Raw genomic sequence first — 27,017 nt, forward strand, 5'->3', positions numbered from 1 at the left:
CAATGCAGGACTTGATCCCAGGACCCCGGGATCATGCCCTGAGCTGAAGGCAGATGCTCAACCACTGACCTACCCAGGTATCCTTCTTGACTGGACTATTTCAAAAGCCTTCTAAGGAGTCTCTTGGCTGAAACCATCAGGTCCTTCAGGCTGGGCATTACAGCCTTTGAAAGTTTAGCCCAAGCCCTTTCTCTGCTCAAAACCCTCCAAATAGCTTCCCATCTCATGCAGAGTGAGAACCAAAGTCCTCAGTTTGTTCCATTTGGCCTCTTTCTCTCCTCCCCTCCTTCTGTGCAAGTGCCTTGTTGGGCTCCCTGGTGTCCCATCTCAGTGCCTTCCTCCTTGCTGTTCCCTCTGCCTTTCCATACACAGCTCTTTCTTCTTGTAGCTGCTCCCTGCAGGAGCGCAGTAAGTAACAGTATCTTCCCTTCTCTCCCCTCCTTGGCCTGTGTTGTGTGTCTCCACAGCCCTGGAAACCATCCGATGCCACTTGCATACAGTGGTTTATTTGTTGATTGGTTTGTTGCAGGAGCAGGGCCTGTTTTGTTCACTTCCCCACCACCTAGGACACACGGGCTGGCACACAGTGGATGCTCAAAAACGATCCATTCAATCCCAAGTTAAGAACAAAGCCACAAAATGAAACAAAAACAGTACATGCCTGGCATTTCTAAGTAGAAGACTCTGCTGTCAGAGCTTTGCAATGCATTAGCTCTTTCATTCTCATAAGCCTATGGTAGTGTGTGTGTGTGTGTGCGTGTGTGTGTGCGCGTGTGTGTGTGTAAAGGAACCCAGGCATTGGGACAGGAAATAATCCACAGAGTGGGGCTGGAGTTTAAATCCTATTCATCTGGATCATTCCATCACTTTCTGCGCGCGCTCTCAGAGGATGCTAAATGAATTGATCTGTCCCTCCCCAGCATGAAAGAATCCATCTACACAAAATCGGCCCTTGCTTTTTTAGGAAAAAAAAAAAAAAGCTTTGCTAACAGCTGAGGAAGCGGCGGCAGAAGGCGGACCCCGGGTTCCTCCCGGAAGCGCGCGGAGCACCAGCACGTGAGCGGCAGGTGGTAGCACCGCGGGCCTCCCTCCGCCGCGGCTTTCCTGGCGCGGCCCCTCCGGCTCCGGCCGCGGGCGGGGACCCCGCTGTCCCGAGTCCGCCCGGCCGCTGGGGGGCGCCCGAGGCGGAAGGGGGCGTTGCGGCACCGCCCGACGTCGCGCCTCCGGCGGCTGCGCAGTGCGTACGTCAAAGCCGGGCTCGGGCCGGGAGCGCGGAGCGGGGAGCGGGGAGCGGGGAGCGGCGCGGCCTGGGAGCCACCGAGCCTGCGGGAGCCGGCGAAGGCGAAGGCGAAGGCGGCGCGGGGCCCCGCAGCAGCAGCCGCAGCCCGAGCGAGCGAGCGAGCGCAGCAGAGCGGCGGCCGCCGCGGGAGCCCCTGGGCCGCCGTCCGCCCGCGCAGCCGCCGCCGCCGCCGCCGCCGCCGCCGCCGCCGCCGCGGGAGCCCGTCGCCGGGAGCAGGAGCGGGCGGAAGACAACGGAGGGGCCGAGCGCCCGAGCCGCGCCGCGGGGACCGAGCGAGCAGCCCGAGGCGGCGGCGGCCGAGGACGGGGACGGCGACGACGCGGAGGCGGAGAGGGAGCCGCCCGGCCCAGCCCCGTGAGTGACCCCCCGGCCCGGCCCTGCCCTGCCCTGCCCGGCCCGGCCCGGCCCGGCCCTGCCCTGCCCGCGGCGCCGGCCCGTCACCGGGCCCGGGGCTGCCTCCATTTTCTCGGGCGGCGGCGGAGGCGGCGGCCCGCCCTCTCTCCCTCCCTCCCTCCTCGCTCGCCCTCGCCGGCGCGGCGCGCAGCGGCCTGCGGCCCGGGGCTCCCCGGCCTCCCCTCGGCGGGGGGCTGGCGGGGCTGGCGGGCGGGGGCGGCGGCGGCGCAGGCGGGTGGGCGGGGAGGCGCGGGCCGGGCCAGCTGTCAATCCCGCTGCGGCCCCGGCCCAGTCCCCGGCCGCGGCCCCTCGCCCCTGAGCCCCGCTCCGCTTCCTGTGTGACACGGGGACGCGGGCAGCATCTTTTGTGATCCTCCTTTCGGGGCGGGGGCGGGGGCGGGGGCGGGGGCGCCTCCCTGACTTCTGGCTGGGAGTCGTGCGGCCGGAGCCTTCCCGGCTTCAGTTGAGCCAAAAGCCGAGCGCGGCGGGCGGGCGGGCGGGCGCCGCAGCAGGTCCGCGCCGGAGGGATTCAAAGGTAACCCCCCCCCCCCCCGCCCCCGCCCCGAGCAGCTTAGGCTCTGCCGTGGGGGAGATAAGCCCAGCACACAAATAACCTCGGTACCAGCGACGAGGCGATAAGTCCTGTGAAAGAGCTACAAAGTGCTAGAAAGGCACCCAGGGAATGACCGGACCGGACCCGATCGATCGATCACTTCCTTCCGCCTGGCAGAAATCTGGAAGGCTTCCTGGGCGAGGCGGTGCCAAGCCGGGCGTTGAAGGCCCCATGGGGTTTGGAAGAGGACGGGTGGGGACCCGGCGGTATGTGGAGGGGCAGCAAACCCAAAGATCACAAAAAAAAAAAAAAAAAGGCATGGTCTAGAAATAGTGGGTAATTAGTTCAGTTGCCTGTGGCCAGTCGGGGAGCGAAGGGGTCGGGCTCCCGAGGTGCTGAGGGGCCAGACGCTCGGCTCCTGTGTAGGGGCTGTTGGAGCGGCTTTCTAAGGTGGACTGAGCGCTCATCGCCCAGTGACTCATGAGCCCCGGAAATGTAAGCTGGGAGATCTTAAAGGCGCTCTTGGGAAAGGGAGAGGAGGAGGGAGGCCCAGTAGAGAGTCGTCGTTCTGTGCCTTGAACATAATGCAGCTCGAGATCGATTTTGACAGCTACAGATAAATTCACGTCCAGGCCAAGCGAAGAACCTTTTGCAAAAAAGCTTCATTAGATACCGGGCTCTTAAGAGGTAAGGGAAAGATGCGCACGAAATAAGCTCCTCTGCACGGAAGGCGTTTCTGTTGGTGCGGTTCACTAAAAAAAAAAAAAAAAAAAACGCATCAAAACTTCTTCCACTGTGTGTTAGGTGGCTACGCTTTGGAATTACTGAGCTAAGCGTGACTTCTTTGAAAGGGCATTTTGTAAGGGCAATCTAAATTGATGACTTTAAAAAAAAAAAATCAGGTTGTTATTAATATTCCGGGGCGGCAAGTTGGGACATAGAACCGTTTTTATGGAAAGGTAAACATTTCTTCATTAGTTTTTAGTTATGAAAGTGTAGGAGAGTGAGAAATGAAAATCTAGCTTGATTTCTGTACATTCCATCCCCCCCCCAAAAAAAATTACTAGCAGATAATTAGCTGTATTTAAAGTCTAGAATAGATGATTTGTGGAAGCAGCTTAGAACTCATGTTCGTTTCTTAAAACACTTGTTTGTTGTTTGTTTCTATGATCCGTGAATGTCAACCTTTTTCAGTCAAGAAAACCTTGTAAAATGCAAGAGGTCCTGGAAAACATTTTTTAAATGATCTTCTATAATCTTACCGCTTAGATTTGGTTGCTTTTAACATTTTTGCATACTTCCTTTTCAGTCTTTTTATGCTTATTTTTTTCTTGCATGATGAAATAAAAACTGCATGTATGTATAAATATTAACATTTTTGTTCATTGAATATCTTTATATAAAAACATTTTTACCCGAGTAAGGAAAGTCTTAAGCGTATTCTTTTTTTTTTTTTTTTTGGACAGGGTTGCATTTATTTATCTCAGATAAAATGCAGTAGTCATGCTTAATAACTGCAATGGTGGGCAGAACTTCTAAAGGTGTCTTGTTTGAAGTATATTTATTAACCTCTTTGTAGGATTTAGGTCTTATTACTTATTGAAGAAAGGTTTTATTTGGGGGGGTGTCAGCATCAGATATGGAAGAGATTACACATTTCTGCTTATATGAGTGGATATACTTTTTAAAAAAAACATGTACTTTCTAAAAAGATTTTCTTAGCTGGTATAATATCTCCCATACAGAGTGATTTATCTCCCCATCTCCCCTAACCCTCCTCTTCTAAAAAATAGTCTTTATACTGAGGCTATCCGTATAGATTAACTACTTTTTGATCATGACGTTACAAAGATTCAATATGTAGTTTTTCTGTTGGCGTTTCTTTAGTAAAATATAAAATTTGGTGAAATAATTGCTGCTATAACAAAAGGAATTTTGTTTCTCATTTCAAGACAGTTCACTTTAGTTCATTAGCATTTCAGACTACAGGTTCTTGTTTAAACCAGTTTTTTTTTCCCTTTGCTTTACATTCTAAAATCTATTAGTGGGATCTCGGTTTCTGTTTCTAATCGCATATAAAGAGATGTTGAGTTAGATTGTATAAACTTTCATAAAGCTAATATAAAAGAATAGTTGGGATGCCTGTGTGGCTCAGCGGTTGAGCGCCTGCCTTTGGCCCAGGGCATGATCCTGGAGTCCTAGGATCAAGTCCCACATCCGGCTCCCTGCATGGAGCCTGCTTCTCCCTCTATGTCTCTGCTTCTCTCTCTGTGCGTCTCTCATGAATAAATAAATGAAATAAGTACATGAAATCTTTAAAAAAAAAAAAAGAATAGTTAAGAAAGTTTAATAGGTATGCAGTTTGCTTTTATAATTTGGTTTTATTTGAATCTTTATTTTTACATTGCAAATGTATATACCACAAAGCATGATTTATTTCTTTTGAATATTTACTAAATATTTTTTCTTTGATCAACTTTCATAGTTTATGGATTTCTGTAATTACTGCCATGCATTCCCTAGAGTTTTTTCCAGGAGGGATTGATTATTGATCATTCGTAGTTTTGCCATATACCATAGAAATACAGACATAAACCCACATCCACCTTCAGCACGCAAAATATTAAATCCAGTATATGGTAGACTTTCACTTCAGGTAGTGTCTTCTGGTTACCTTTTTGATGGTGTTTCTGTTTTACAAATCTACTTTCTCCTTTTCCATGGCTCCTTTTAATTAGGAATTTGATTTTATGGTTGTTGTCTGGTAGTGATGATAGGCGGATTAGCATGGATAACAGCAAAATGTTGGTAAAACTTTGTTGTGTTATAAAATTGTAGGAAAGAAGATCAAGTCTCTGAACCTGTAGGTTAGATTGGGACTTTTGCTTTATTATTACTAAGGTTAAGGATCTTGTATTCGTGTGAATGCAGATCAAGCCAAGTAGCCTAAGACTTGTGTAACAAGTTAGTCATCAGCCTGTAGTTTGATTTTTACTGGAAAGAAGACTGCTGTTGGGGCTACCCAAGGGCCACCCTTAATTGAAGAAGGAACTGAGCTGAATGAGAGTTCTTCCTTTGTGTGTCTCATCATTCTAATGCTCTCCTACTGGACCCCATCAGTGCCTTTATCAGTCCAGAGTATTGGTGGCAGAGCAGAGTGAGGCAAACATTTACTACCAGCAGTTGAGGCAGTAAACGTTAAATATTCTGCTTCTGCTTCTCAGGCCTTTCCAGAATCATGAGAAGAGTTATTACAGGACCAGTGACAAGACACTAGACTGATCGTAAAGTTAGTATTTTACTACTAAGGTGCTCATACCGAATGCTGATGATAAGTTCTCTGATGATGGTGACGCCAGACTGACTGGTTCAAGGGGAAGAAATGTGAGAATTTTAGAAATGAAGGTTAACAGATTGTTGCCATTAGCATTTTGTTTTGGGATTTGTGTGTGTACTTGTGTGTGCATGTGTGTAGGTATCATTCTCTACCTTCCTGAGCTTCCTGGCTCCACTGTGCTTTTAGGAGTGAGGGGATGGTGGAATTGTGATTTATTAGCAACTGTGATGTTAAGCTGGCAGAGGAAGGAAGAATGGCATGCAGAGAATTGCAAGAGGTTGGTCAGGTGTGAAGTGGCCCCAAAAGAGGGAGGTAAAGACTGCCCTAGCTATTTATGTAGGCATGTACCATAATACAATGTGTCTAACTTGAGATTTTGATACTCAAAGTACAGTGGTGTTGGTTTGAGTTTGCTTATTTTTATGTATATACGTATTTTCACATAGTTAAAGAGACTAAGAACATCTCGCTAATCAATATTTAGTAGCAATGTGGTTTTATATGATAATTATTCCTTGGGAACATTATCCAGAGGATCACTTGTTGATGACGAAGTATGATAAAGTTGAAACATCACAAGACTTTATTTTGATAAAATACTCAAGAAACAAAATATACCTTTTGTAGCTTGATTTGAATTAAGTTGCTACTTTATAACATTGTTTAATGAACTATAACTTGGTCTCCTACAGGGTAGTGTTCACATGTTACTCATGGTTCTCTAGCTCCACAGTGGATTCTGTATCCACTGTATTTGGGCTCCAAGAAGAAATAGCATGAACACATTTCTTTTTACATGTCTCCAGTTAAGACCCACTCTAGGACTTACTTCTGAGAGGCAGTATTACAGTGCTTACAAGCAGTAACAGACTCCCTGTAACCAGATTACCTGGATTGTTGAATCCTCACCTGCCCTGTGGGCTCTATAACATTAGGCAAGTTCCTCCACTTCTCTGCAGTCTAGATTTCTTGAACAGGTGTGATATAGACCACATCTGAGAAAACTGTAGGGAGATTAAATAAGTTAGTACTTTACTACTAAGGTGCTCATACCGAATGCTGATGATAAGTTCTCTGATAATGGTGATGCCAGACTGACTGGTTCAAGGGGAAGAAACGTGAGAATTTTAGAAATGCTCTAGTCAGATGGTTCTTTCTGCAGATGGGGACACAGGCCCTCCCGAACTAGAGCAGTGAGTGGCTAACTTTGAGCTATAACTGGTGGGGCTTTCTACAAAGTGGAGTCGCCTGCTCAGAGTTGTGTGACTTATTAGCCACAGGACTGAGTCTAGAGCCTGCCTCTCTTCATTCTTTATCTAGCTTGCTTGAAAGAAATTGTTTTGTACTTTATGCAGTAATGTTTTCTTTGAACCTTTTCGCTAACATTTACGAAGATTGTATTCACATATTAAATGCTCTTGGCGCATAATCCTTTTTTAAAGTTGTTTATTCATGTTTGTAATTGTGATGTAGCTGGCAAGTTTCTTAGGGGTGGTAGTTTAAAGTTAAAAGTTGAAATAGACAAAGAACCAAGGGAGGTAGACAAAAATAAGACAAATATATTCCTCTATAGGGTCTTGTTTTTTTTGCTGAGCGTTTTTGATTTAGTACTTCAGAATTAAGGTTTGTAAATAAAGCTTAATGTGAATTCTAATAGGTTTCCAGACTATAACCACGTGATAGTACAAAATGAAATAGTTTGTTCTACATGCTTTGGTTGTATAGTCATCATTTGATTGGTGGTTTCTAGTTTTAGTTAGGCCAGTGGGTAGTATTTACTTCTCATAGTAGTCCTATAGAGAAATGGGGGGCCTTTGTTACCGTGCGCAACACAGAAGCCTGGGAATTGGAAGGCCTGGGCTGGGTTCTGACTCAGTGACTGGGCAGGTCACTCCACCTCTTGGGGCTTCTTCAGTCATGCCATTATCATGCTAAGGGAACCAGGCTGAAAATCCCAGGTCTCTTGTTCTTCTTCTCAGTGATCCTGTTTATAGACGTTCTGATTTGCTGCCCCCCACCCTCCGCCCCCTTATACTAGGTACCTCTCCTTTTGCTTGTGGTCTTTAAGTTAGTTTCTTTATGAGGGCTCTAGATATGGCATGTGACCATGCTTTAACATCATTGTCTTCTGGTTGGTCAGGTACTTGGTCTTCCTATTTCACAGCAGCATGTTAGTTCTCTGCTTCTTGTAATGTAATATCACAATATGTATTTTCAGATTTTCTAATGTACTTAACGAAAAAATGGTTAAGAACTAAATGTCATCTGCTTGTAAAGTACAAGCTTAGTCAATGATTAACAAATCCTCAAGCTTTACATGAGTTTCATTGTCAACTTTTAAGTATGTTTGCTGTGAAGTTTATAAGCTCTTTGTTTTGGGAAGAGGAAAAAATATTAACCAAAGGCAAGGAGAGTAGAAAAGTGGAAAGGACCAAAATGTAGAATCAAATGTAAAGATGTGAGGAACATGCTTAAGATAGTATTCTTTGGCTGTAATTGATACTAATCCTCTAAGAAAGGTGGTGTGCTGGCTTAGATCATAGGATTATTTCCAGCCCAGCGTTCTGTCACTGATAAGAGGGCAGCTATGCGCCACCCCTGAGCGTTCATAACTCCTAAACATCTATTATGAATTAATTTGTTCCACAGGCAGTTTTTACAGCCCATTATGTTGAGTCCTGTTCCATATGCCAGTTGCAAAGAGTTCCTAGTCTAGGTAAACAACTCTGCCCCTCTCTGCTGGCATGTTATCAGCCAGTTAGTTCATTTACTTCTGAATTCTCCAGGCAAGGGACAGAAACTCAGGTCACCAGGATGACCTTTCCAGATCTTTTGGCTGTTTACAATATGTGTGAGTTTTAGGTTTTTCTTATATGTATGTTTTGTGCAATAAATTGTAATTTATTTGAATTGCAGATTTTAAAAATTTTTTTTTGTATCTCTGCTCTTCCCTCTTTCCCCACTTTGTGTTTTTATTTTTTTTTATTTTTATTTTTTAATTTTTTATTTATTTATGATAGTCACACAGAGAGAGAGGCGCAGAGACACAGGCAGAGGGAGAAGCAGGCTCCATGCACTGGGAGCCTGATGTGGGATTCGATCCCGGGTCTCCAGGATCGCACCCTGGGCCAAAGGCAGGCGCCAAACCGCTGCGCCACCCAGGGATCCCCCACTTTGTGTTTTTAGACTCTAATATCATTGTTCCTGTAAATGTTCATTAAATGACAGAGCTATGTAATATTCTGACAAAACTGCTCAGCAGAGATGAGATATTAACCAAGATATCTTTTTCTGTATATTTTATTTATCTCTGCTATATTTGTGCTTATTTGAAGGTTTACATACTATAGTAGCTGAAGTTTATTAGGATCTCCCTTTTCCGGATATTGTTTAAAACCGTGTTTTACAAATTCTGTTTTGTAGAATATTAGTCTTATGAGAGGTTAATTGTTAGAGAAGTTTCATGATAAAATTTAACTTTGGGAAAACACTGGGTTAAAAACAGTTAATCAGATTTTAACTTTTGGTAGTGATTGTATTACTGTTTTTCTGCAGAGTTTGTCAGTTTTTAATAATGTACATTGTGGCTGTCCAGGAAGGAAATATAATGTGCAGCATTTCCCAATTTGCTAAGTTTATTTGGTCACAAGAACACCTCCTTCCCCAGGAAATAGTCCCCCCAAAGTCTTGAAGGAGGATTCTACTGGAATACAGTTTGAGAAACCTTATTTACATATGTTTTACATATCCATATGTAGTATGGAATTCAAAGCATTTGCTTGTTGATTGGGATGATTACTTATATCAGGTTTGGATCCAACTAAGGTTGGAATAATCTATTTTCGGTTTTGTTAAGTAAAAGAATGAGCACTTTAGCTAAGTGGCTATTCAAGCCTTTTTTTTTTTTTTCAACTTCAACCCACAGTGAGAAATTACATTTTTGATCAGTGACCCAACACCGTACATAAACACACTGTCAAAACTGAGAAAGAACTTTCACGAAACAATACTTAGTTAGGCCTTCCTGTGTACGATGCGTTCAAATACTTTTCATCCTGCTATATTTTTTAACATGTTATGAGCAACTAAACCAATGCATCATGTAATTTGAGAAACACACAGATTACATGAGTTTATAAATGTCTAAAGTGATGTTGGGAAAAGGCCCTGGAGAGACTGTTAGAAAACTAAAGCTCAGCATAGAGATAAGAAGAGAGGCTCTAGCCTTGGAATTCCTGTATTTAGATTCTGGTGGTATTTTGTTGGGCGAATGTTTAATGCCTCTTCTGCCTCAGCTTTCTCATCTGTAAAATAACAAAAGTAGAACCTGCGCAGAGTAGTTGTGAGACTTCAGTGAGAAATGCTTTACATAACATGCCTGATATGCTCTAAGTGCCCAGTCCATTTTAGCTTTTGTGATAACTGAAGTTCTAAGACTCTCTACTGCACCATACTCATATTCAAAAAGTATTTTAAGCCTTTGAAAGTGTTAAAGCAGCCTTTAGTGAACCTGGACTCTTGATCTGTAGCTAGATGTATCATTTTTTCTGATACCAGCTTTCTGGGATAGTTTTATAGTCAAAAGGACCCACTTAAAGTTGTTTTGCCTCATATTTGCAAGTGGACTCACATTTGCTGAGCTTTATGCTATGTTATTGTATATTTTTTAAACCTTTTTTTAACAATATCTTAAATTTAGAATAATCTTGCATTATAACATGTCATCAAATGTAAATATGCACATACCTATATCAGTGATTAACTTAGCATTTTATAGTTTAATTCACTAAAAGAAGGCGGCAAAATAAAAGTTGCTATTTTCTTGTTTTATGCTCATTTCTGCAGTTTTTAAAATTCCCCCATCCTCAATATTGCAATTGGGAGTTTAATTTTGTGTCCTGACCTGAGAAAAGGACATTTAGAGGGGATGAACAATGGTGGGGGCCAGATCTAGTTTTTGTTACTATTGCTCTGAACATAGCTGGCCACCTCCTACATTTATGTCACCTCCTGAGGCATTGATGTTGTCTGTCCCTGATTAAATGTTTCTGTTGGTCTCTTTTATTGCCCAAGTGTCCCTCACTAGGGCCTGGAGTTGCTGAAATGAGAGGTTTTGATGGCATCATTGAGGTATGTAAACCAGTTCAGTGTTAAGGTAGCAGAGATTTTCTACTTGTGTAAGCAAAAAAACTGAAGTAAAAAGAATAATTGCTAACATAGCACCTATATGTTACCTGCTGGTATAAATTTGAAGACCTCTCTAGCTTAACCTCATTTAATCCTATAGTAACCCTTTTTTCATCTCCATATTTCTAGGTGAGTAAATGGAGAAGAAAGAAGCCAGGTAATTAGTCTGAAGTCATATAGCTAGATTGGAAACCCTGGTCCCAGAGTGTACACTTGAAACCCACTAAACTCTGTTGCCTCCACCACAAAGTACTGGGATGTAGAATCATCCTGGAACATAGGGAATTTCTGTTACAGAAACACGACGGCAAGTTTTCTGGTCAAGATGTGTGAGATCCTAGGACACTGAGAGAATGTTCATATTACTGATTTGCTGTCAGTGACCTTTGAGGAGCTGTGAAGAGAGGGAGCTGTGCAGGAAGATAAGAGATGCTAATGTACTGTTTTTCCAAAAAAAAAAGGGAACGGTGTAATCCACAAATCATAGAGACTGAAATTGATGTTGATTGCTGGACATATTCCAGAAGGGAGTGAGTTCTTAGCAAAGTGTTGATTTCTAGAAGCTACCAAATACAGTTTATTAACTATTTCCTTTTGTAATAGAATTCTAAGTGTCTTAGATAAGGATGTAGGCAGGATACAGATATCTGTAAGGATTCATAATTTCATTCATATTTGAGATTACCTGAAAAATGTTAAAGTGTATGTCAGAATATATTTTCTAGGACTTGAAGTCATTTTGATGTTTTTACAAGATTATTTTACTTATTTTCATTGCATTAGAATATAAGCTGTATAATGTTTTTCCTAAGTGCTATATAGCACATTAGTCACAGATTCAGTGGCCCACATCCCCGTGCCTTGCCTTCTCAAGTAGGCAGGAAGGAACTAGAACTGGTAACATCTTCCTGGTATGTACACACAGCACAATAAATACTTTCCAGCTTTATATTGTTAAAATTATTCATCCTTATTCTTTACAATTGGTCATAACCCATTTGTTTACTCAAGAGCTAGTCTTGCTCTTATTCCCGAACACTACGTAGTGTGTGATTGGAAGGTGCGTTGATGGGAAGAGGGCTGGACAATAGACTGCATTCCTTCTTCACACAAGGTAAAACCTCAGGGGGATGGTGGTGAGGGTGAGGCATATTCGTTTTTTCTTGTTTATCTTATAAAAGCTGCCCCACTTTTAAATATAGTGAAAGGTGGGACTCCTGGGTGACTCACTGGTTGGGTGTCTGCCTCTGGCTCAGGGTGTGATCCTGGAGTGCTGGGATCGAGTCCCATTTCGAGCTTCCTGCATGGAGCCTGCTTCTCTCTCTGCCCCTCTCTCTCTCTCTCTCTCTCTCTCTCTCTGTCTCTCATGAATAAATAAAATCTTTTAAATTAATAAATAAATAAATATAGTGAAAAGACAGAGAGATGAGTCTGCTTAGCTTAGGCTATTGTATATAAACACCCCATAGGTGTGTGTGGAAAGGGCAAAACTGTCTTTGATAGAGGCTTTTGTTGTTGAAAGGAGGAAGGAATAAGACATAGAAGGAGCAAGACAGAAAAGAACATCCAGAAGGAATTGACCAGAGAAACATTGGGTCTGAGTGTGTCATGTACAACTTTGAAAGATCTAATGATGAAAGTGGAACTCGTTGCTTTTCAGAACTGTCTTAAGAAATGGAGCACTTGAGGGGCACCTGGGTGGCTCAGTTGAATAAGCGTCTGACTCTTGGCTTCAGCTCAGGTCATGATCTCAGGGTCATGAGATCAAGACCTTTGTGGGGCTCCAAGCTCAATTGACAGTCTGCTTCTCTTTCTCTCCTTTCCTCTCCCCTGCCTCTCTCCCCTATACTCACTCTTCCCCCCCCAAATAAATTTTTTTTAAGATTTTATTTATTTATTCATTAGAGACACAGAGAGAGAGGCAGAGACACAGGCAGGGGGCAGAGGGAGAAGCAAGCTCCATGCAGAGAGCCTGACTCCAGGATCACACCCTGAGCCAAAGGCAGACTCCACCACTGAGCCACCCGGGAATCCCCCAAATAACTAAGTTTTTTTTTTTTTTTTTTTTTAATAATAACTAAGTTTTTTAAAGAAGTGGAGCACTTGAATAGATTACTAATCATGGAATGTATTAGATACAGATTAAATGCCATGGCCTCCCAACCAAAAAAGTGAGTGGAGCTCTGAACCTGGATGATACAGAAAGTCTAAGTTCTCTTTAAAAATTTAAAAAGACTTTTCAGTACACGACCTCATTTATTCTAGATCCTAGAAGAATAGAAAAAGATAACAAAATCATATTTATTTCAAAACTAGCAAAAACTCTTAAAAACCTGATAGAATATAAGATTGGCAACCTGATATAAGACATTACAAAGGAAAAATACGATGTCTCAGTTTAATTTATGGAAGTAGTCATGAAAATCCTAAGCAAAACATCAGCAAATGATTGAATAGGAAATTCTCTTAATTCAAGAGGGCAAATAACATGTAACACTTGGTATTTACTGTGTGCCAGGCATTCTAATTATCTCAATTAATCCTCCCAACAACCCAACAAAGAGGTTGTTATTAGTATTATTATTACCCTCATTTTACAGTTGAAGGAATTTAGATCAAGAGGTAAAATAATCTGCCCCAGGATAAATTGGTAGTAAGTCACAGAGCCTGGGGTTTCGAACCCCTGGGGTCTGGCACCAGGGTATATTGCCCCTTTGTGCTGTATCATCTCAGAATTTGCCAAGATAACAATGCTAATATACCAGTTCTTGATTATGAGGTCTTTAAAAGCTGGTAGGAGATAAAAGAATATCTGTCTTAAACCAACATCAAACAGCCTACCAATGGAAAAACTGGTAGAATAGAAAGTGAAATAAGCATGCCCAGTAACATGTCTGATGTTTGATACCATCCTGGCCAATGCAAGAAAACCTCAAATAAAATGTAAAACTGGTAGGAAGAAATGGCGGAAAATAGCAGTATGTGCAGATGTTACAATCGTAAACCTAGGAAAACCAACGGAATGAACTGAAAAACTGAAAATAAGAGTTCAGTAAGATAGCCATATGCTACATATTTAAAAATTGGTAGCAGTTTTCTTTCTAGCAATATCCAGTAATAAAAATGAAAGATCTTACTATACAAAAAATGAAACACCTAAGGTAAGGGAGATCTATATAAAATAGTTTGGGATCTCTATAAAGAAAACTATAAACTTAATTGGAATAAAGATCTGAGTAATAATGGAGAGATACCATGTTCTTGAATGTTAAGACTGAATGAATGGTAGGAAGCAAGAAAATTTCCAAAATTAGCATATTGTTAGCCAGAAAGTAAAGTCAGATTTCTTAAAAGTTAACTTAAGAAGCTCAGTAAAAAGTATGTATGTGACTACTACACGATCTTACACTGAGGAAAGAAGAGGGGTTATTTGGCATAAGATTTTTAGATAATTGGTTATCTGTTCTTTGGGAAAATCAATTTTGATAAGCAAGCTGCACTTTATGAAAATTAATTTGATGGAAGAATGAGTTTAAAAACATAGATTAGAAGAACATTTATATGAATATTTGTCAGACCTTTGGATGAGGAAATATGCTTATTTTCATTGCTATCAAGTGATTAAAAGGGAAAAAAAAAACCTGAGATAAAGATATGAAAAAAATTTTGCATGATGATAGACCAAGGGTTAATATTTAGTTCAGTACAGCAAAAGCTCATACAAACTGGCAACTGCTGTTTATTAGTAAATGCTACCCTGGATGTTTTAGTTTGTTAAAATTTTAAGTCCTGCTGTCATTTTATATATAAAGTGTTTTGCTCAAAGGTTTTAGTATATATCTCTTCCAATGGCAAAACTGGGGTTCACACTTGGGTGTGCTGAGAGCTTATCCTCTTAGCCCTTGAAACATGCTGTTTTTCAAACATGTCAGATGCTAAAACTGGGTAAATGAACAGTGAGCTCAGGTAGTGGCTAAATAAAAACAAGTAACAAGGGGGATGTTAAAGTGTTTTTTTAGGTGGTAATGCTTGTGTTAGTAGAGGTGCAGTGGAAGGAAGATAAGGCAATTTCATATACTGCCCATTTGGCCTTTCTGGGAAATATTTTGGTCCAATATATGTCCAGATTCTTAAGATGTTTCTTTCATGTAAGCCAGGAGAAAATAAAATAACAAGTATTTATGTTTTATCCTTACTATAGGGAATTTCCAGTGTCTTTTTTTTTTTTAAGATTTTATTTATTTATTCTAGACACAGAGAGGCAGAGTTATAGACAGAGGGAGAAGCGGGCTCCTCATAGGGAACCTGATGCAGGACTTGATACCAGGATCCGGGATCATGCCCTGAGCCAAAGGCAGACACTCAACCACTGAGCTTACCCAGGCGTCCCTTCAATGTCTTAAAAAAAAAAAAAATCCAGTTATTTTATTGATTATGGCAATGGCTGCACAATTCTGTAAACTGTTGAAACTATTGAATTATATACTTTAAGTGAATGGCATGTAAATTATATGTCAGTAAAGCTGTGATTTTAAATTAGCTATTTTAGCTATTACGTAGAAGAAGAAAATGGAGTTTGCTTCTCTGAATCACTGAATTGTGAAAGATGTTCAAACATATTAGATTCTTCCAATTGATGCTGCACTGATTTTATTGGAATGCCTTGTTTGATGCAACATGATAAACCTGAAGAAGGTGAAATTAGTGTTGAGGATACCCTAGTGGTCAAAGTAGAGAAAGCTGGTAGTCCAGTGAAGTCATCTTTTAGCAGGAAGCTCAGAACTTTTATGGTTTCAAGTTTCTCAAAGTCAGCCTTAAGATCACATGCTTGGATTTTAGGAAACACTTTATACCTCATTTTTATTTAAAAGTCATATGTGCACACAAACACACTATCTCACTGTCAGTTTTCCTGTAGTATCCTGCCTTGTGAAGATTATATGAAGATTGCCCTTGATCTCTAGGGACATACATGAAATGTGCTTTTTGTAATTTTCAAATGCAGGGTTACATAGGTCAGGGTAAAATAGCTCAGAGTTTGGGGCAGGGATACGGAGCAGGGAGTGTGTTGCGCTCCTGTTGAGGTGTACTGGGCTCTTGCAGAAGTTAGATCAGTTAAATCAGCCTGTTCTGATCCTTTCAGCAACAAGAGCATGGGGGGATGAGTCAAGATAGTATTTCACCTGTAGGGGAATTGGCAACTTGTTGACCACCTGGCCTGAAGCAAAGAATATTTGGTGGGAAGTGAAGAGTTAAGGTTATTCTTGTGACATGGGCATATTCCTCTATAAACCCAGTGAATTGTAGATGTTAATTGAAATACCAAGTATTGCCAACACAGACTTATTTTCATCTCCACTAATAAATATTTGTGTGCAGATGACTCTGCTGTAAGTGGAGGGAGGGTGCTTTGCCCTTGATCAGGGGAAGTGAAATAGAAAAATTGGCTGGTCCTAGAGGAGGGAAGATAGCTACAGTTTAGTATAGGTGATCAAAAGCCCTGTTTGGCAGGGAAAGTCCAGGTTTATGCCTCTTGTCCCTATGTAATTATTCAGTGCATCCCCCTTCATTCCCCAAATTGTCCTGGTTAGAATTACGTCATCTAACATTTAACAGTTGCCAAACTAGCTGATTCTTGACACACACATCCCCCCCCATCCCCCCCCCCTTTTTTTTTTTGACGTTTTAGAGCACAAATCTGTCAGATCCTCAAGTAGCTTCATTTTGAGGCCCTAGTTCTGGAGCCCTGGCAGTTACCTGGTCCCTCTGGAACCAGGAGGATTTTTCATTAGATTGCCTTGACTTTTCTGTCTGAATGAGAGCTATGATGTTCTAACTCTAAAATGTTCTGCTTTGCCTCAAGTCAGACACTGAGACTGTCTGAATGTAAACACCTTGTTTTTTCACCCAGATGCCCTCTTCACTCTCCCTCCACTTCTCAGGAACTACTACAGAAGAGAAGTTACGGAGTTCTAGTTGTTAAATGGTGGTTCTTGGGTGCCATTTAACTGCTCAGGGAAGTGATACACCACTCTTCGTACACTTACGTTTATGTAATTTTTCTAAGTCTTAGAGCAGCGATATCCAAAGGGAAAGATCAGGAGTTACACAGAATCATCCTGAGAGTTCAGTTTAGGATGGCTAGGGAAAAAAATGCATTTAATTTGTATTTCCTTGAATAACCTTGAACATTATTCTCAATTTGTGAGAATAAACAGATACACCTGTTTTCACGTTGTTATTTTTTTCCATATTTCTTCCTCTGTCATTTAATGACACATTTCAGATCTTCAACTCTGAATGCAGGTATGCAGACTACATGCAAGAATAAAAGACAGTGCCGGTCTCAGTGTTCACGAGTTGGGTGTTGGCCCTCTGAAAGGTTAAGAGAGAAATGTCTGAGTCCTGCCCTTGTTAGAGCTGCCTTTCTGGGGCATAGGACAGGAGCACTGATAGCTTACAGGTAGCCCCCGTGTTACTTGGAACTCCTGTTTGTTCCAACAAGGTAGGGATTTAGTGAAAGCTTATCTCAGGAGTCAAACACTGGAAGTGTGGGGAAAGGCAGCAATGCACCCAGGTCTTCACCAGCAGTCAGGACCAGGAACACAAACTCCATTATGACTATCCATTTGCTACTCCATTTCTCTGCTTACTCATCTTCTCTGTGCAGACCAGCCTTCTCCACCTGACAGAAAGCCTGGCCACCGACATTTTGTAAATGTTTTTCATGTAGCTTCAGCCCTGCCATAGAGACTTTAACTAAGGAGAAGTCTCTCTTCCCCTCTAGGTTCCTTTGTTTGGGCCCACAGGACTCTGGTTCTAACAGGGACTACTGCACCTCCCATGGTAGCCATGTTAGTGGTTGGTAAGGCCCGGCAGTTGCCAGAAGGAGATGGTGTTTTCCCAACTGTGAAGATTATTGGGGTTCTTATCCTCCTCTCTGGTTTGTTGAGTTCAGATGAACTTCTTGATTATTGTCTGCCCTCAGGCCACATATTCCTTCCTATTCTCATTTTGTCCTTTTATCTCATTTTGCCCTGAAAAGCATGCTCTTTTAGCTCTGCACATAGATATCCTCAAGGCCCAGAGGAGTCTCTAAAGGACTGGATCCCAGAATCCCAAAGGAATTCCATCCCTGCCTAAAAGCTATTGCACTGATAGTCCCTCAGCAATCCCAGAAATACACAAGAAGGGATTGGAATGTTTGCTACCCAAGGGTGGAATGTGCTCCCTTGTTAATCTGCTTTTAGTCTAAAGTACCAGGATTTGATTGGGTAGCATTTTGGTTTCTCATCATGTGCAGTTTGTTTACATTTACTTTGTGCCCTTTGCCTGTCACCCTTCCACCCACCCTCACCCCAACTCATATTCTTATTGTTTTCCTGATTTCGGAGAAAGATTAGGATAGAATATAGAAGTTTGAAAATACAGCTCAGCTCTTTTAACTTAGGAATGGTATGTTTAACACTAGTTGAATACACTTTATATAACTAGTTTAAAAATATTTTTCTCTAAAGGCAGCCATTTAGATCTTAATGTCCGCAAGGCCTCACACATAATAGAGGCTTGAAAAATATGTTGAATATACTTGGAAATACTTTTATTCATTATTACTTACTAAAAGGGCCAATGGCAGGGATTAAATAGGTCTTGTGCACTGGAGTAGGAGCTGCTCTTGAGCCAGAGTCGTGCTTGACACCCCTCACATTACAGGGGAGGCTGAGGCCGTTGTTACCACAGGTAGGAATTATTTGAAGAAAAATGGTAGAAGCCTTATTTTACTGTACTCCATACATGTTGATTGCCCTGGTACACTGTCCCTGTTTGACTTAATTTAGTAATCTCTCCCAGACAGGATGTCCCCTTTCAGGATCATGTATTTTCACCTGAACAGGAGAACTAACACACTAGGTCATACAGTATTTAACAATTTTATCATGGTGGTAAGTGTTAAAAGCCACACCTTCATGCCAGAAATAGTTGTTCTTTCATGTTCCTTGCTTTCCAGTTGAAGGAAATAAAACAAGTTAGGGGTATGTTTCCTTTCCTTTTCTTTGCTCTTATGTCCCTTCCCCTTCTACCTCCCCACCCCCAAAGAATTTCTTAAGGAGCAAAGGAAAAAATAATGAAAGGCAAATAGAATGATTCCTGGGGCAGGGTGAGTACACAAATCAGTGCATGTCTTTGACACTAGCTGGTTGGGGACCACACCTGTGGCTCAGAGTTTTAGTGGCCAGAACAAAGAAGAAAACAAGATTGGTTGCAAAACTGTTCATGAGATAAAAAACAAATCAGGGGGATCCCTGGGTGGCGCAGCGGTTTGGCGCCTGCCTTTGGCCCAGGGCGCGATCCTGGAGATCCGGGATCGAATCCCACGTCAGGTTCCTGGTGCATGGAGCCTGCTTCTCCCTCTGCTTGTGTCTCTGCCTCTCTCTCTCTCACTGTGTGCCTATCATGAATAAATAAAAATTAAAACAAAACAAAACAAAACAAATCAGGGCAGCCTGGGTGGCTCAGCGGTTTAGAGCGCTGCCTTCGGCCCAGGGCGTGATCCTGGAGACCTGGGATTGAGTCTCGCCGCATCGGGCTCCCTGCATGGAGCCTGCTTCTCCCTCTACTTGTGTCTCTGCCTCTCTCTCTGTGTGTCTCTCATGAATAAATAAACAAAATCTTAAAAAACAAAAACAAATCAGTCACTTAAGAGAAATAAAATCTTTCCAGAAACTGAGACCCTGTGGATCCATTAATACAGATCTTAGTACATTAGTACTAATGTACTTAGTACATTTCTCTCGGTTCTGTATGGTGCCTGTAAAAGTGAAGTACCTGAGTTCAAGTTTAAGCTATCTTAGTATAGAAACATAAGGAATAATATTAGGCCAGAGTACAGTTCAGTTAAATCATTACTTTCTGATGCTCTGGAGCTTTGGAAGTAGCCCTCTGTAATTGTTCATACCACTGAACTTTTTATTAAAATTGGATACCAGAGAAGTCCAAGGTTATAGTTTTCTAGTAACCACTCCGCTTTAACAGCTGGCTTAGCTGGCCAACAGCACCGATATTGGCCTTTGAAGATTTAAAGAGCTTGATTTCAAATCTGGTTTTATAAATTGACTTGGAGGCCAGGTCAGTGTTTTCCTTGGAAAATAGTTTCTGTATTTAACATGCAGATGTATTTAATGTCATAAAGTAGTAGTTTAAAATTTTTCATTAAATTTCTAACACTGAAGTGCAGTATAAAAAAACTAATAGGAATGAGATGTTTAGGCTCAAGAAGAGATGGACCCTCACTCACCTTCCTTGGACCTTAGAACAAGGTTTAAAGGCCACTGTCATTTGCATAGCTAATGTCCCTGTAGTCTGGAAAAATTTCAAAGCCTGCATCATCTGTCTACCACTGGAACGAGCTCACCCTGTGCATCCCCCTCCCCACAAGAACAGCTGTAGACAGCCTAGTTTTAATTAACATGAACTTCCTGTTTGAACCACCAAGATTTGACAGGTTGGCAATATAGTTAGCAAGAATCCAAGCATTTGGAAGATAAAGTTAAAAACTAAGAAGAAAGATTTTTGAGGCCTGCACAGAAATAATAATTTCTGCATGTTTGTTGGTTTTGTTTTGTTTTGTTTTGTTTTCAGATTTATAGAGCACTTTCACAAATAATATAGTTACCACATTCACTTGAGTTAGTAGATTATTCTGCCAAAATAGTAAAGGAAACGGAATCTCCTATTCAAAACTTTTGTAGAAGGAAATACATTTTAAGTGTTAAGTAATTGCTCCATCTGAGCTCTTCTTAAATTTTTGGGTCCTCTACCTAAACCTTAACTTTTTTGGACTCCCATGGATATAAGATGTTTTTTTTGTTGTGTATTTTAGATACAGCTTTCAGATTAAAAAGCAAGTTTTCCATTGTGACTGTATTGTGATGTCAACACTCACCTGGAAAGCACCACTCCATCAAGTGTGGAATGTTCTTTGGGCAATAAAAGAAGGCATGTGATTATTCTGTAAACAGCCCTTGAGTTTACAGTAAGTTTTTTTAAGTTCTGCCTTCCTTGTCACTTGATACTTTATTATACACCAGCCCTGGATAAAATTACTAAATAATTTTTCTTTTTTTTTAAATTTTTTTTATTTATTTATGATAGTCACACGGGGGGGGGGGGGGGGCGCAGAGACACAGGCAGAGGGAGAAGCAGGCTCCATGCACCGGGAGCCCCATGTGGGATTCGATCCTGGGTCTCCAGGATCACGCCCTGGGCCAAAGGCAGGCGCCAAACCGCTGCGCCACCCAGGGATCCCTAATTTTTGTTTTCTTAATTCAGATTGTTGCATAAAGCTCTCCAGTCAATTGTAATACATTTTCTGACTCTTACTCAAATTTATCCTGTCTACAAAATGCAGCTCAAGAAGCATCTCCTCAGTTGAAGTCTGAGATCTTCAGCCCCCAGTACTGTGTCTGTCCTCTGAATTTGCTGCTCCTGTCACTTATTTGGGTGTTTTAAACGGGGTCTGGGGGCATGCAGTAGTCTTCCATAGGTTTCAGTCTTTCTCTGTGTGTGCCTTGACTCCTCAGTCCTTGAACAACTCCTAATGAATGGGTACCACAGGATGACAGGTGGAAAGGAGGTGCTGACTCGTTCACAGAAATCCTCTTTGAGTGAGATGTTCTACACAGTCCTCTAGGAAGCCCTAGAACTGTGTATTCTGTGACTCTAAATACTTCTGCTAGAAAAAGCCCATTTACATTAAATACCACTGTATGGTGGCCTTTGAGCAGTTTAAAAGGAAACAAACTTCAAATCTCCAACTATGGTGCTTCAGCTCAGGCTGGTTTTGTGGCATGTTTGTGCTTTCATGGGCATTTGGCCAGAACAGAAATAGCAATGCTGGACCTTGAAGGAAAGTGATTTTCCAGGTTTATTTTTTTTTTCCAGGTTTATATCTGATCCTTTAGATAGAAGTTTGAAGGTTATAAATTTTTTTTTCTTTATTTTAAGATTTTATTTGAGAGTGCACACACAGGCGCTTGTTGGGGGAGGGAGGGAGGCAAGGCAGAGGGAGAGAGGGAATCCCAAGCAGACTTCTTGCTGAGCGTGGATCCCATGACCCTGAGGTCATGACCTGAGCCAAAATTAAGAACAGGTCCCTCAACTGACTGAGTCACCAAGGTACCCTTGAAGGTTGTAAATTTTCAAAAGGAAATTGTTCTTTTAAAACACAGTTCTTCATTAGAATGACTAAAAAGAAAAAATAAAAATCATTTCATCACTCTTAGGTGTACCTTTTTTGAACTTTTTTGTTTCTTTTGCTTTTCCATCTATCTTAATCTTTGACACAAAAATAATTTTCTGAAAGACTTTTTTTTCATATTTGAACTTTGTTTCAAATTTTCTCAGTTGTTTACAGTTCAGTTTTGAATTACACATCCTTTTAAAGGAATTACCATCTTTTTTAAAAGAACAGAGTTAGCTGTTTGCTTTTCTTATTTACCAAAATGTGGGTGAAATCATGATGTTTGCCCATGATCATATGGACTATGTTTACACAACCCTGCAGCAAAGTGAGCAGTAAATTTAACTAGAAGAAAAATGAATTTATAAAGACTGATGGTTTCACATTTTAAAATGTGGACATTGGGATCCCTGGGTGGCGCAGCGGTTTGGCGCCTGCCTTTGGCCCAGGGCGCGATCCTGGAGACCCGGGATCGAATCCCACGTCGGGCTCCCGGTGCATGGAGCCTGCTTCTCCCTCTGCCTGTGTCTCTGCCTCTCTCTCTCTCTCTCTGTGACTATCATAAATAAATAAAATTTAAAAAAAAATTTTAAATGTGGACATTGATTAACCTTTTGTATTAAAGTACCTTACTAATTTGTAAGGAAATAGTTGTGAAGTTCACGTTTTCTGGAATTAATTCTAAAACTGTAACAGTGTCACTCTTAATTCCTGGGGATCATCTGTAAATTAATCAATGTAGGTAAAATTAAAGATGGCACATTATAATGATAAAAAGCCTTTAACATATTCATGAAATCAGTTAATTAGCATGTATTACAGGTGTTTCTAAGTAAGGCTTTGTAGTATGTAACTGTAATTTCAGACCTTAAACCAAGTTGTGAAATCGTTTTGCCTCATGATAATCGGAAAAGTTCAGCATTGTGAATAAGTTAGCTGTCATTAGTAAAAGAGCTACTCAGATTGATTCTACATCTGTTTTACAAACTGTAGGTTCCATCCTATTAGTTGTTTGTGAAATCAGCTTAGTGGATTCTGAGTAGCATTTTAAGAGGGAGGAAGGGAATGGGAATAGAATAGAGAATATCACTGTAATTTTAGTTGGTAAGGATAAGTACTGTTTGGTGGTACTGCATGTGTGTGATACTTATTTTTTATATATGAATATATGTATGTCATAAGGTCAGAGAAATCTAAGCCATCACTGCTAGTGGTAATGCAGTTAGGTGGCCTGGTGGCCTTGTGGTTGTTTAAATGGCTGTATACACAATACAGATGGATGGCATGCTTTAATTGGAAAGCTTCAGTAGTTTTTTTTTTTTTTTAAAGATTTTATTTATTTATTTATTTATGAGAGACATAGAGAAAGAGGCAGAGGGAGAAGTAGGTTCCCTATGGGGAGCCCGATATGGGACTCAATACCAGGATCTCAGGATCACAACCTGAGCTGAAGGCAGATGCTTAACCCCTGAGCCACGCAGGTGCTCCCGGTATTTGTACTTTTAACAGGGAGTAGAGGAAGACCTGTATGACTTGCTGATCAGATTAATAGTTGATAGGAATCTGGTAGGGAAAGCTAAGATAACAGACTCAAGATCCAAGAAAGAATTTGAATTGTTGGGATCCCTGGGTGGCGCAGCAGTTTGGCGCCTGCCTTTGGCCCAGGGCACGATCCTGGAGACCCGGGATCGAGTCCCATGTCGGGCTCCCAGTGCATGGAGCCTGCTTCTCCCTCTGCCTGTGTCCCTGCCTCTCTCTCTCTCTCTCTCTCTGTGACTATCATAAATAAGTAAAAATTAAAAAAAAAAAAAAGAATTTGAATTGTCCAACTGTAGACTGATTCTAAAGTAGAAGCAATTTAATAGGAATACTTATTCAGTCCTACAGACATTTCCCAAAATGCAGATGTAAACAGTAGATGAAGATGTGGCTCCCTGTAGAACACGTGGAGAAGACTTAGGTCAATTAAACCGCTCAATAGAAAGCAGCCATGTATGTGACTATCAAAGCTCTGGATGGAGTCTATGACTACATTTAAGAAATATATGTGTAGGTAGTCTTGGCTGGTCAGGTCACATACAAGAATTAGGGTTCAGTTTGAAACGCTATACTCTTAAGAAGGAATGCCTGGAGAATAACAGGGATCCTCTAAGTTGGCTCTTCCATGGCTCATCTTTATCTGTAACAGAACCCAAACTGGATAAATTGTATAGGAATTTGGTTACCAACTGTGCTCGGTGTAGTGCACATTGAAGGTAGACCCATGGCTTTTGCACACGCAGCTCACAGGCTAGTGTGGTAATGGTAATTTACATAATAGCATGTCTAATAAGGCTGCTCATAAAGCTTTGAGTTTCTTCTTCACGAATCTCTCTTTCCTTTTACCCTTGTCCTAGATGTGTCAGTGCTTAGGGCATGAAGATACGTGTCTACTCTAAAATATTCCTACCTGATGCTCACTGAAATTGCTACTGAAGTCTGATGGCATATTATCAGTTTACTTCTAGTATTTACCTCTGGCTTGCTTAGATTGGGATAAAGTCTAGGAATGAGGAATTGGTCACATCATGTTGGAATCCATGTCTAAAAGGCATGTCTATAGAGTCATCTTAAAAATATTCTCAAGTCATACACCTGTAATTTTGGGAAATATCAAATTTAGTGTTTAATATTGTACTTATTTAACATGTATTTTTAGAATAGTTATAAATAAAGAATGTATTCTGTGCTGCCCCTCTCCCAGATAACTTAGTTGGTGGTTAACTGAAGAAAGGTCATGAATTTGTGTTACAGTGAATTTCTTGATTGACTTTCCCACAACTAAGCAGCGGTAATGTAAAAGTTGACTTACTTTGTCAAACTGGATAATATAGTGAGGTTTGTTAAATTAGATTCTCCTAGAACATTATTTCAGAAAAGGATATTCATTGCTTAATTGTAAATAATATCTGATACCTGTAAGTATGAAATCTTGCATTCATATTCAGCATGCAATTATAAGCCCAATAGAAAAATCTGGAACTCATAAAGAAAAAGGTTATAGATAAAGCTATAAAAAATGATTTTTGTACAGCAAGTTTAAGAAGTTGAAATGCAAATGGCAAAGTAGGACATTTGAAAAAAAAAAAGCCCAAACCAGCTAAAGAGATAATATTCATAATTATATAGTATCCTACAAGTCAATAAGAAGACATACTCTAAACCCAGTAAACTAATGGGCAGTAGAGATGTACAGTTTTACTAAGGAAATGCAGACGGACACTAGGCATGAAAATATGTTCGTTGTTATCAATGATCAAATATGAATTGTAAGGATGAGAGGGGTAGGGAGAGGAGGTCAAGAAAATAGCATTTTTAAATCTAACAGATTGGCAGAACTCAAAAAGGACTAATGGAGCCTCTTATTGGTTAGCTAGTGCACTGTTGATGGCAATGTAAATTGGCCTAAGCTTTTGGTACAAGTTAAGAATCTTCACATTTCAAGTCTCAGACTGCTGCCTTACCTGAGTCTCTCAGAATCTCCTTGGCTTCTTTTATTCTGGTACCTGGCATCCAGAACCACACAGAACATCATGTGGTCTTTTTGTGGCCAGAGCAGCCCATTATTTAGTCATTCTTTATGAGAAATTGCTCTCTAAGGTGGGCAGGTCAAGGATCATTTCTATGGTGTTTATAAAAAACCGATAGTTATCTTCAGTGATGATCCTGAATCAGATACATCCGGCTATTCAAGAGAAGACAAAGAGTTTCTTTACCTTCACTCATTTTATATAACTTCCAGGGACAACTGGCGTGGTACCTCTCAATACAAAATAAAACTGGGCAGATCCTGCACAGAAGGGAAGAGTCATCCATTAGAAATAAGACCCAAAGCCTGTGACCTGAGTATTTCTGCTGAAGACATTGCAAAACAGCACGTCCTTTGGAGAAATGCTACAGTGACCCCTTGCTGACTCAGAAAAGAGCTGTGTTGATCCAACAATTTCAGCTCTGAAGTGTGCATGGAATTATTGATATAAAATATTAAGTTTTGCCAAACTGTGTTCATGCAGAATGTTGAAACATAAAGACACAGACCTTGGTTTTCAAAACAACTTTACTTGTAATATTACTAAGCTGATTTAGAATTTAATATTCATTTAATCTCAACTAGAAGAAAAAACATTTTTAAGAGTACTCCCATTCAGGGCTTCTTGCTTTAGTCTCCAGCAAACTACTTTTCTTTTGAACAACAAAAGACATTTGAAAACTGCTTCTGGGCCCAACCCTCAAAAGAGGATTGTAAAGAGCAAATATGTATATAAAGAGCACACTTTTTTCTGCAGAAGTGAAATTAGTACGTGTGTGTGTGTGTGTGTATTGAAGTCATGGAGCTCTAATCCATGATATATTCTTAATTCCTAAGAGTAACTTAGCTGTGTGTTCAGTTAAAATACTTCCAACTGTGTCCTTAAAGTGAATTGTAGAACTATTTAAGTGGATGTTTAAATATGCCCTGCCTTGTTCCAGAAAGGATTTAAGGTAGCTGGAAATATTCCTTTGTACCTAATTATCTTAACTTCAATCTTGAAAGTCTGTAATGACTGCTTGGTACGCTGAAATTATCGCAGTAAAACTTGACACTAGTAGTAGATTCTCTCAATTAGTGTTTGAAGTTTAACATGAAGTTCCTGTTTGTGAAGCTAACACAGCCTTTTTTTTTTTTTACATGAACTGATGCTTTAAAACAACTTCTTGTAAAATTACTTTTATCTAAAAATCAGCTACTAAAGCAAAGCCCTCTCCTTTAAGTATGCATCTCTTGCTTTGTTGCTCATATATAGAATGAACTTTACCAATAGAGAATATTTCATAGGCATTCATAATTTGACATTCCCATGTTTAGTGTGAGTGAAAGAAACTCTCAAGGATTAACAGAAAGCCTGTTTTAGAAGAACACAACAGTGAAATTATTTCTAAACATCATTTTCACTAAACCCATTTCATTAAGTACTCATTCTGTAATTCA

At 40.9% G+C, this 27,017-nt stretch overlaps 1 protein-coding gene and 1 long non-coding RNA gene across 4 annotated transcripts in view; one reads left to right on the top strand and one right to left on the bottom strand.

The window, feature by feature from the left end:
- Positions 1-1,499: 1,499 nt before the first annotated feature.
- Positions 1,500-27,017, top strand: part of CAB39 (calcium binding protein 39) — an 83,280-nt gene continuing 57,762 nt past the window's right edge. Inside the window, exon 1 of one of the 3 annotated variants that reach the window (XM_072796637.1) lies at positions 1,500-1,654. The gene's annotated coding sequence lies outside the window, so the exon portion shown is untranslated. Of the gene's footprint in view, positions 1,655-2,356; positions 2,513-2,786; positions 2,934-27,017 lie in introns of those variants that run through there. The other 2 variants (XM_072796639.1, XM_072796638.1) reach the window with 2 other exon arrangements.
- On the bottom strand, positions 2,891-25,850 carry LOC140616153 (uncharacterized). The gene is made up of 3 exons (XR_012016681.1): positions 25,513-25,850; positions 6,493-6,587; positions 2,891-2,998 (listed from the first exon to the last, which is right to left on the bottom strand). It is a non-coding gene; the product is annotated as an uncharacterized lncRNA (long non-coding RNA).

The sequence above is a fragment of the Canis lupus genome, chromosome 24 (genome assembly GCF_048164855.1).
Source record: "Canis lupus baileyi chromosome 24, mCanLup2.hap1, whole genome shotgun sequence".
Taxonomy (NCBI): domain Eukaryota; kingdom Metazoa; phylum Chordata; class Mammalia; order Carnivora; family Canidae; genus Canis; species Canis lupus.